Source organism: Vigna unguiculata, chromosome 10 (assembly GCF_004118075.2).
Source record: "Vigna unguiculata cultivar IT97K-499-35 chromosome 10, ASM411807v1, whole genome shotgun sequence".
Lineage (NCBI taxonomy): Eukaryota > Viridiplantae > Streptophyta > Magnoliopsida > Fabales > Fabaceae > Vigna > Vigna unguiculata.
In genome coordinates, this window is record NC_040288.1 from 22794514 (window position 1) to 22805108 (window position 10595).

Here is a 10595-nt window from a genome sequence, read left to right on the forward strand (position 1 = left end):
GATGAATGCCATCGCATATGCTCAGCTATTTTGGAAGACATAAACATCCTCTGTAAGCGTGGCTTCAAAGGAAAATACCTCAACACCTTTGCAGGAATCTTTTTTCTTTTATTACTTGTAGCACTAATTGTACCTTTTCTTTTTGCCTTCCATCTAGACGTTTTACATTTCTTACAAAAGTCCCGATTTGCGTCTTCTCCAAAGTACAACATGCAATCATTCGGACAAGCATCGATTTTGGTGTAATGAAGACCAAGCTTGTTAATGATTTTCTTTGCTTCATAGAATGAGCGTGGAATTTTAGCATGTTCAAAGACATCTGCCAACAACTCTAGTATCATGGACATTCCCTTGTCACTTATTTTGTAAAGACATTTGATGTGATACAACTTGATCAAGAATGAAAGTTTAGAATATTTATCACACCCTTCATATAAACTCTCTTGACCATCTTTCATTAAATCAACAAAATCTCCAATATCATCATTCCCGGCATGGCTTGACTCTGGACCCATTTCCTTATCGTCCACCATGTCATTGCTATATTGATGATACCCAAATGCATCATTAACCATGTCAAACATCGGATTTATTTCATTATCTTCTTGCGACATTACACGTGTTTCATCAATCACATTTACTCCTCTTCTCTCCCCATGTAGAAGCCACATTGTATATCCTTTTGGAAAAGGTTTAAGAATCAAGTGCTCATACACTAATTCACGATCGTGCCATTTGTTAAAGTTGCATTTTTGACATGGACATACTATTTTCCCCCTTACACCACTATTAGCAAATGCAAAGTCCAAAAATTTGTTTAAGCCATCCATATATTGAGGTGTGTTTCTTGGCATGTCTATCCAAGATTTATCCATTGGAAATAGGGTCTGTTCAAGCCAAAATAATTCATACATTATTTTAGGATAACAATAATGAATATAATAAATGAGAATAATGAATTCTCCTTTCTATCTAAAGTAGAAATTTGTTGAAAAACCATATGTACATATAATTTTTGTGTGAAGAAAGAAAAAGTGAGAGGCAGAAACTTACAGAACTATTATTACTAGTGTTATTATTAGTAAATATTAAGACCAAAATGGTTAACTAGTTGTACTGGTAGATAGAAACTTAAACATTATTACAAATATGGAATTACTTTGGAATATATAATAAAATAGAAGGATAAAACATAATGATTAAACTATAATACATAATATATAAGGATAAGAAATTCTTACATTAACTTTACTTGCAGAAACTGAATTAGTTGGTGAATTTGCAATGAACCTTGCCCACTGTCAATTAGCTGTGCAGCATAAGAAATTAGGAATATTATATCACTACAAAAAAAATTGATTTTTTCTATGAACAAAATCTGTATGTAATGAACAAAATTCGTATGTAATTAGATATTATCTACGGATTACATACGAAAATATATTAATGTCATTTTAGAGCTTTCTTTCTATTCCATGGAGTTGCCTGACATTTTCTCTTTAAATGCGGTCCATGCACTCACATGAAATGGGATTCTATAGGCAAGTGAACTGCTTGCATCATAAAACGAAAGGGTTTTCATAAATGTTTCATATGGAGTCATGTGACTAACATCGTGAAATATTCTTTCGTCTTTTAAATAGGAAAAATTTTAAATGACATACACTTATTTGTCTAAAGAGTACCCTGTCGGGAGTGTTCTGCAATGTCAGTTTCAACTATAAATATCTATTTTCAATCTAATTTGTATTATATTGAGGAATGTTTGATTAGATTGTTCTGTATTATTTGTTATTTAAAAAGGATCACAATTGTACGTGAGTGGTGACTAGTGGTATGTATATAGACTTTGTACATCTAAATCTAACTTATTGTTTGAAATACTTGACTGATGGTAGTTAAATGCTAAGAAGTACCTTTACTTTCTAGAAAATTTTAAATGTCCTTCAGTTCTAAAACAATAATGTATGCAGAATAGACTACACTTACATTGTAAGCAAAAGGCATTGATGATGAAAGTCATCAACACTTTTGGAAGTCAATTCACTAGTCTGGCTTTTTAATGTTGTAAGTTGTTCCTATGTGCTGACAAAAAAACCAAACCACTTGATTGGATGTCCAGATGAAGGTTGTAGTTGGTGCAGCTAGAGGATTAGTTTATCAGCATTTGAAGATCCATGTGTTAGACACAGGACTTCAAATCCAATAACCTCTTATTTGAATATTAGAATAAAGAGGATTATAGTAGTCACTAATTATAGGGATTTAGGAGGGTACTAGAGTAAAGATAACAACAGAAAACTCAGTCCACAAGAATTGAACAGAAAGTATTATAACATAACTGAGAATTCGGACAAAAGAAGTAACCTGCATTCCACAAAAGTTTAAATAACCAATAAAACTAAATTTGAACTAAAATTGCAGAGCCCTCTAGAAAGGACTCTTTCAAAAATAAGGGTATGCCATTTAACTAGACAAACACACAATATTCTTTATTAAAAGGCGAAAGAATAGTTCGTTTTGTGTTTAGCTCATGGCTCCGTGAAAAATCATTGGAGAACATTTTCATATTATATTATGATCATTGATCTGTTCATACATTAGCACAGTCGATGTGGACTTTGGTCAGAAATGCTAACTTGGTCACCCCTGTTGTATAAAATTTTCATTAGATCTCTACCCTGTTATTGAGTTTGGATTAAAATTCAGTTTCTATTATTATAAAATAATTAATCATCCTTTTAAAAGAGTTATAAAGCATTTTTAATAAAAATAGTATTGAATATTTTATAAAGAAACTTTATCAAACAGAGGTCTGCTATAATTTTCTTTTGCATAATTTTTATACTCTGTAATTTTAAATTTTCAAACAAATATTTGTTTAATATTTTTCATTTTCTATTGTTACAAAATAATTAAATACCATTTGAAAGAATGATACGAATTATGTCACAACTAGAAATGGAGATAAACATAACAGTTTTGAACCAAGGTGCAGTAAGCGTTGAGAGGTGTTTTTTATATGTATAATAATTTGTAACTGTATTAAAGATTGTCTGGTATTTTGCTTCTGATGACTAACCTAAATCAAAACAAGTAGTCTATGTTACCAATTTATATGCAAATTAAATTGTCAATCAAGTAAGTAGAAACACTAACATATATGTATATTTGAAAGGTTAAGATAAAGCATAAATCAACCATGGTTATGTTTTAGGTAGGGGTGGGCATGGATTGGATATTTAATGATCCAATCCACATCCATTTTATATCCAAATAATTGGATTAGATTTTTGATCCAAATCCATTTTTTTAGCAAAAGTAGTTTGCATTTTTTTAGAATCCAGATCCAAATATTTGGATCAAGATTTAAATCCAATCCAAATATTTGGATCAAGTTTAAAATCCAGAATCCATTTTTAATAAAAGAAATTTAAATTGAATTTCTTAAAACTTGTGTCATTAAGGCTCAAATGACTCGGATGGGATCGACGACCCAGACGAACCCGACAACCCGGACGATCCAGAAGGGCCCGACGACCAGAAAGACCCAGACGGGCCCGATGACCCGAACGGGCCGGACAACCCGAACGGGCCCGAAAACACAAACAGGCTCGACAACGCGAACGGGCCGGACGACCCGAATGGGCCCAACGACCCAGACGGGCCAGACGACCCGGACGGACAGGTCCAAATAGTCGGGCCCAATCGGGTAGTCGCGCACGTTCGAATCGTGGGGCCCGTCTGGGTCGTTAGGTACGTCAAGGTCATCAGGCCCGTCTGAGTCGTCGGGCCCATCCGGGTCGTAGGGCCCGTCCGGGACGTCGAGCTCGTCTAGGTCGTAGGGCCCGTCCGGGTCGTAGGGCTAGTTCGTGTCATCGTGCCATTCGGGTCGTAAGGCCCGTGTAGGTCGTCAGGCTCGTCCGGGTCGCCAGGCCCGTTAAGCTCGTCCAAGTCGTCAGGTCTGTTCGGATCGTTGAGCCCATTCGGGTCGTCCGGCCTGTTCGTGTCGTCGTGCCCATCCGGGTCGTAAGGCCCGTGTAGGTCGTCAGACCCATCCGGGTCGTCGAGCCCGTACGGGTCTTCGGGCCCGTCCGGGTCGTCGAGCCCGTCCGGGTCGTCGGGCCCGTCCGGGTTGTTAGGCCCATCCGGGTCGCCTGGTCGTCCGGCCCATCTGGGTCTTCGGGCCCGTTCGGGTTGTCAGGCCTGTTCAGGTTTTTGGGCCTGCCTGACTCGTTCGGGTCTTTGGGCTGCCTGACCTGTTTTCGTCATTGGTTCTGCTTGGTCCGTTCGGGTTTTCGGGTCCGCGTGACTCATCAGGTCATTGGGCCTGATCGACTCGTTCGGTTTGTCGGGCCCGCCTATCTCGTTCATATCTTTAGGCCCGCCCAACCTCTTATGGTTGTCGGGCCTGTCCGATCCGTATAGGTCGTCGAGCAAAGCCCATCCAAGTCTGAATATAGCATAGTTCATCTCAACTTTTAGTTTAACCCAACTAAAAATTTAAATTGAAAATTTGGATTGGATTTTTTGGATTATCCATATTTAAAAATCTTGATTTATAAAATGGATATCCAATCCATAAGATATATAAAATGTAAATTAGATTGGAATCCATATCCATTAAATGGATTTTAAATGGATTAGATTTTTAATAAAATGGATTATAAATGGAGTGGATTGGAGCAAAAGTGGATTGGATCAAGAAAATTAAATTTTTTGCCCACCCCTAGTTTTAGGTTTGTCCTAAACTACTTCCAATTAAACTTCCTTTTAGGAACCCAACTTAATACACTATGCTAGACAGTAAAAATAGTCCAAGAGTTAGAGATGCAATGTGCACTTTGAGAACATGGAACTTACAAGTTTTCATATGATCATATACATTTTGCAGGTTATGAAGACATTTCTTGTGCCATCTTTGCCAACTCCTGCAGTAGAGTTCATCAAAACATTAAGATGTTAAATTACTCAAAGTTATGAAGACCTTTTTTATGCCAAATCCTGTAGTAGAGTTCTTAATAATGTTGAATGAGTGAGAGAAAAATGGAAATGAATAATCACAAGTATTACTTGGTAACTTCTTTGGATGGGTGCAACAAATTCTATTCTCCCCTTCAAGACTAGGAATGAGTTTATCAATTAACGGATGAAGCTTGTGAAAATCAGAACACACTTTAGCTTCTAAATGCTCAAGAATATCTTGATCAAAAGGATCAAACTTTACACCAGCTGGAAGTCTAGGTAAGTCAAGAATTCTAGTAGAAACACTAGGACATTTATATTTATTCTTGAAATAAAAGGCAAAACAGTAAGTATCAAATATTGTGCATATATATAATGCTGATTAGAAAACAATATAAAAGTGTATATGATTATAAAAATCTCCCTAAACAACATCTAAAAAAAACTATTTTTCTGGTTGCAGAGGAGCATTCAATTCTCACCAAGAAAAGTGATTAACATTGAGTGAGGTCATTAAATTTTGAACAGAATGAGCATGTGAAAACTAATTCAGGGGTTGACCTTGCATGGCATTAAAATTTCATGATGACTTCACGACCTTTGGAATTAGGCAGCAAAAGGTGATCAATTAGAGCACTAAGTTTGGGAATTAAAATATCCCACACTATTTCAAACACTACTCCACAATTCCAAAATGGCTCAGTGTCACAATACTACACCCATAATATACATTTACTAAACTTATCCCCAACATAACCCTTCATTTTTTTTATGCAGAACCACAAATTAACTTTCACTCTTAAATTCACTATGTTTTGTATTCAAATATATATACAATAATTATTTGTAAAACATGAGATATATAAAACATGTTACAAAATGAGACATTTTTTCCTTAAACTTTGAAGGTTAGTGTTAGAAGTATTGGTGAAGTGTGAAAGGGTGAGAAAGTATTTAATGAGAACCCCATCTGAGATTGACCTTACACTACAGGACTGAGAAACCTCTTCCTCTGTAATGTCCAATTACTAATATCTATTATTCAACATTGAATCCTCACCCTGCATGCCCCATTCAAATTTAGACCTTCTACAACTAATGTCTATGCCTGCATATGCTTCTCTCTACCCACTTTTCATTTTCAATAATTCTCATTTTAGTTTCAAACTTACATGTTTTTCATTCCTATGCAAATTAAAAAATATATATCCACAGGGCAATGACATTTTAAACTCACCAACAGCACATGCCAGTACCCTTTCCCAAACTTTTCTAAGAGGGGAATCCATTCAATATAGTTCCTTACGATAATTTTCATTTATCTCTTATCTTACATAGTCATAAAATTATTGGACTCTTTAGTATAGCCATCTCAATAGTCAGTACAACTTAATCACACATATAGTAAAACAAAATGAAGCAAAACGTACTAGGAAGTTTAGACTTATAGCATTCTGTTATGGGAGAAAACTATGACAGGTACTAAGAAACAAATGAAGTAAAACGTTTATAAGAACTAAGAAACAAGAAACTAAAAAAAATTGAAAAAGAAAGGAACAAAATATTACCAAAAATTCCCAAGAGGCTCTTCCAGAAAAGTTTCCCTTTAAGTTCTGGTATTTCTAATGCTGGAAATTGTAAGATTTTGAAACAAATCATTAAAAGCCACAAAAGCCACAATCTTGAACTACCGAATGAAAGCAAAAACGATTCCAAAATATGGTGACAAATATTCACTGAAGTCTTGATATATTAGGTAACAAAACAATTCAAACTTGTGCACTTTTGAGACATGAATCCTATCCATTACCAAGCTCAAGGAACATTCCTTGGCATATTCATAAGATACACTTCTGATTTCTTTAAATATATTCTAAAATACGTGTAGTGCAGAAATATCACAAGCAAAGGGAAACTCAATGGTGGTTTGAATTCCATAGTTGCAGAGGTATATGGTTTGGTGTAATGTTCACAATTTGCAACCTTAATTTCATCAATAAATTAAAACTTTGATGCATAAAGTGACATGTCTGTATGCTAAGAATGAGACTCATCATTAGACAAGAAAAAGAAATGGCATTTTTTTCTCTTTTTACCTTCAATTTGCTGAAGGGAAAAATGGGTTAGCGCACTCATGCCAACATAGTGTTCCTTTCCTAGGTGTCAACTAAGGAATTTCTGCTTAAATAACAGTAGTAGTCACATGGTGCCATGGTCAAATAAATTTTGGTTTCTACTTTTTGAGTAAAAATTCTATCATATAACTTTTTTTTAATTTATATATAATCTAAATTTGTTTGAAGCAGAAACTTATTATTTATTTTTCTCTTTAATATATTTATGAAAAGGTATATCTAAATACACCCATATACCTTATATTGTTGTCAGTAACATAAATTTATTAACTTTGGTCAATCATATATAATTTATTTCATATATAGATATATATTTGATCTCTTTTTGCTTTAGAAATTATGATAAATGTGTCGTATCCAACTCAAAGTGTCTGAGTTGATTACCTCATCCTAAGTTTATGGAAAGAATATAAGTTTTTATTTTTATACAACATGTCCTATGAAAGGAATATATAACAGGCATTAAATATGGCTAGTTCTAAATTAAAGGTTAACTCTAAGAAAATATTTAATTGACACTTGTAGAAATATCTAAGTCTTCAAAAGGAAAAAATCTCGTTAGAGTGTTAAAGAAAAATCCTAATGCAATAGAATCCTAATGCCTTATGCAGATTTTTTAGTCTTATGCAGAAGGCTAACTGATGTGGGTAATAAAGCATTATGCTCCCTAACATGCAGTGTCAGAGGATTACCATCATCAAGAAACTCTAAGGTTTGGTTCCAACGAGGGTGAGAGTTTTGTGTATAACCTGCCACATAGTGCCACACGCAGAAAAAAATCAAGCCTTACAAGAGTGAAACATCAAGAACATGCAATGCAACAGAAAAATGACATCTGAATGAAAAAACCAGAGATTTCCCCTCTAGAGAGTATTCTAAAAATTTTGACATGGTATATGTTAGCACTTATTAGTAGTCTTTTACCACAAATATAATCATCAATTAATGGCAGCCCAATGAAATTAAAAAAGACAAGATAATTGTGACATAACCATCACCAGTATCACTACAGTCATAACCATCATCAGAATTCTAACCTTCGTCCTCCGCTTCAAGTTCCCATAGTTCACCCTCAACACTTGTCCCTCGAAGATCGACAACAATAAGGTCTCTGGCTTCAATCACAACAAGTTCTATCTAACCATTGGCTGAACCTTGTGTATATCAAAGGATTAGTACATGCTAGAGCTTGAAAAGAAAACACAGCAAGAGAAAACTCCGAATTAAATGAAAACGAAAGCAAAAAATCAAAAAGAGGAACGAAATTAGGGCAAAATCAAAAGCAAAAAATCGAACGCAGTGGCAAATGAAATGAAAACGAAATCGAGATTGAAATGCTGGAAGACAAAATCGGAAGATCGAAAGAGAAAAATCGAAAGACGAAATAGGGAGATGAAGTATGAAAACGAAATTGAAGCAAGGGAGAGCGATTTCGTTACCTCAAGCGGTGGAGAAGAATGTGCAGTGGTGGTGGAGGATGGTGGAGAGTGGAAAACGGAGCTTCTCCTCTGAGACATGACCACGACAAAGGAAAGCACTGCACCTTGAGACGAGACACGACCACGACAAAGGAAAGCAAAGCAACACTACACTTAAGACAATTGTGTTTCTAAAACATTGAAATTTACAAAAGAAATAAAATGAAAAAGTTAATTAAAAATTGAATTTTACTGGGGTTCCTTAAAAAAACCCCGGTACTTAACTGGGGTTTTTAAAACCTCCGGTACATTAGATTTTTCTGGAGGTTATTATAACCCCAACTAACTAACCCTTGTTAAAATTAAATATTTTTGTAGTGTTTATAGGAGATTAACCTTATTTTGCTAGTTTTAAATTATGGGTTATGCCTTCATTGGGCTCATATGGGCCTGATTAAGCCTAGGCTTTAGGTTCCACGTTTCCCCTACAGTTTAACTATTTTATTCAAAGTTAAAGTAGGTAAACTATTAGTTAAGGAAAAATTGTGTAGTTTAGTGAATATGGTTGTCATGTAATTGTTATTTTAAGTTTGATAAGAACTTAGTTAGCGGCTTTTTAATAAGTTAGCAGTCCATCTATAAGTTAGCAGTCCATCTATAAGTTAGCCGTTTATCTCTAAGTTAGTAGTGCATCTATAAGTTAGCGATCTATCTTTAAGTTAGCGGTTTATTTGTAAGTTAGCGGTGTAATCCGAGTATCGTGATATAACGGCTAACTCAACCATTGGTTCATAGCGGTTAATCCGGCCAGTATGGTATAATTTTATTGGAAATTGAGATGTTCTATGCTCTTTTTAATTCAAAATTAGAAGAAAAAAAAATCTCTTTTAATATATATAAAATAATATAGTTTGGATTTAATATTTGAAATCATAAAAAACATTAAACAAAATTAAATTTAACATTTAAAATATAAAACATATAGGAAAATAGTCTTTTCAATACATGTTTTTAATGTTTCTGATTAAAATTATAAAATTTCAAAGTTCAAAAGATTTGATATTCATAACAATATAATAATATATGATAAAAAATAATAATATTTAATAACAATGTAATTATAAAATAACATAATAATATTAAAATAATAATAATAATAATAAAAATATATTGTACAAAAAATTATAAAATTTTGAAGCTTTTAAAGGTAGGAAAATACTTACCATTTGAATTTCAATCTTACCGAAGAGAAACATTCATATTGTGAAATTTGAAATTTGAAATATATATATATATATATATATATATATATATATATATATATAGCAATAAAGTTTTAATTTTAAATTTTAAATTTCAAAAAGCTATGAGAATATCTTACTTATGTTTGAATTTGAAATTCAAAATCCTAAAAAATTATAGAAAATAAAATCTTTTTTATGGATCATTTTAATGTCTCTAAGCAACTCTAAGATATTTTTAATCTATGAGAAAAATTTGTATTTAAGATAAGAACAAAATTAGGAGTTGAAAAATTGAAAAGATTTAATGAAAATACGTGAATAATTACAATTAAAAATAACAAAAACAAAATATGTGATGCAAGACAAAAAAATATAGTATTTGGGAACAAAATCTTAAAAATAAAAAGTTCAAAAGCTATGATGGTTCTTAATAATATAATAATATGTTATAATACATAATAATATTCAATAATAATATAATAACATATTAACACTAATACCGTAATAATAGTAACACTAACTAAAATATGGTGTAAAATAATAAATAAATAATTGAATAATGACACCGTTTGACGAAGGATTGACCATTCAATGACCTATAGAGACTCCTCTATGAAGAATTACAAGAAGTATGACTAAAGTGGAGGATCCTTCTTCTATGTCTATTTCTTTATTTTCTATCTTAATTTTGTGATTTCCCTAAGTTGACTTCATTGATTCAATTTTGGTTGGCTTGTTGACCTTTGACTATGGTTGACTCATTGACCAAAATTGACTTAACTTAAGCCAACATGTTAGTCCTTGTTTAAGTTGTTTTGTAGGTTAATTTTAGT

At 33.2% G+C, this 10595-nt stretch overlaps 1 long non-coding RNA gene and 1 other non-coding gene across 2 annotated transcripts; both read right to left on the reverse strand.

Annotated features, from left to right (window-relative positions):
* Positions 1 to 736: 736 nt before the first annotated feature.
* On the reverse strand, positions 737 to 5094 carry LOC114165106. The gene is made up of 3 exons (XR_003599691.1): positions 4864 to 5094; positions 1242 to 1309; positions 737 to 887 (listed from the first exon to the last, which is right to left on the reverse strand). It is a non-coding gene; the product is annotated as an uncharacterized LOC114165106 (long non-coding RNA).
* LOC114167963 lies at positions 2425 to 2539 on the reverse strand. The gene has a single exon (XR_003600561.1). It is a non-coding gene; the product is annotated as a U5 spliceosomal RNA (small nuclear RNA).
* Positions 5095 to 10595: the final 5501 nt, after the last annotated feature.